General features: G+C 43.7%; 2 protein-coding genes across 3 annotated transcripts in view; one reads left to right on the top strand and one right to left on the bottom strand.

Annotated features, from left to right (window-relative positions):
• LOC106868486 (LIM domain-binding protein 3) overlaps positions 1–749 on the bottom strand; it is a 366,710-nt gene that overhangs the window by 268,591 nt on the left and 97,370 nt on the right. The gene's annotated exons all lie outside the window — the stretch shown is intronic.
• LOC106873837 (bone morphogenetic protein receptor type-1B) overlaps positions 1–749 on the top strand; it is a 119,803-nt gene that overhangs the window by 118,160 nt on the left and 894 nt on the right. The gene's annotated exons all lie outside the window — the stretch shown is intronic.

The raw sequence follows: 749 nt of genomic DNA on the forward strand, positions 1-749 counted from the left end.
GTGCGGGTGGCACATAAGATGTACCATCCTGAGCGTGACTGTTGCCAGTACCGCCTGACTGGCCTTGTAGGGTTTTCGAGCAAGATCGTTGCCAGTGCCCCTGGACTGGCTCTTGTGCAGGTGGCACATAAAAGACACCATTTCGAGCGTGGCCGTTTTCGTGCGGGTGACACGTAAAAGCACCCATTACACTCTCTGAGTGGTTGGCGTTAGGAAGGGTATCCAGCTGTAGAAACTCTGCCAAATTAGATTGGAGCCTGGTGTAGCCATCCGGTTGCACCAGTCCTCAGTCAAATCGTCCAACCCATGCTAGCATGGAAAGCGGACGTTAAACGATGATGATGATGATGATGATAAATCTAAGAAAGAAGAACAAACACAGAAAAACAACAACACGAGGCCGTGGGACATGTGAACTATTAGCAGACACTCTTCTTTGGAAACAGAGGAAAGTCCTGTAGAAGGGAAGATGGAGGAAGAAAATCGCCAATGATTCACACACACACACACACATACATATATGTGTGTGTGTAATTACATTTCAAAATGTAACTACATGTGGATCGTTGGCGATTTTTTTTTTTCCTCTGTCGTTCTTTTCTCTTGGACTTTCCTGTCCAAGAAGAGCTTTGCTCCAAACATAAAACTAACTTTCTTTCCTTCGCTGAGCATCTATTAATACTTTGCATGTACCATGTCCTCACATTGTGTTTTTCCTTCTTTTTTTATTTTTTTGGATTATATATATA

The sequence above is a fragment of the Octopus bimaculoides genome, chromosome 7, assembly GCF_001194135.2.
Source record: "Octopus bimaculoides isolate UCB-OBI-ISO-001 chromosome 7, ASM119413v2, whole genome shotgun sequence".
NCBI lineage: Eukaryota > Metazoa > Mollusca > Cephalopoda > Octopoda > Octopodidae > Octopus > Octopus bimaculoides.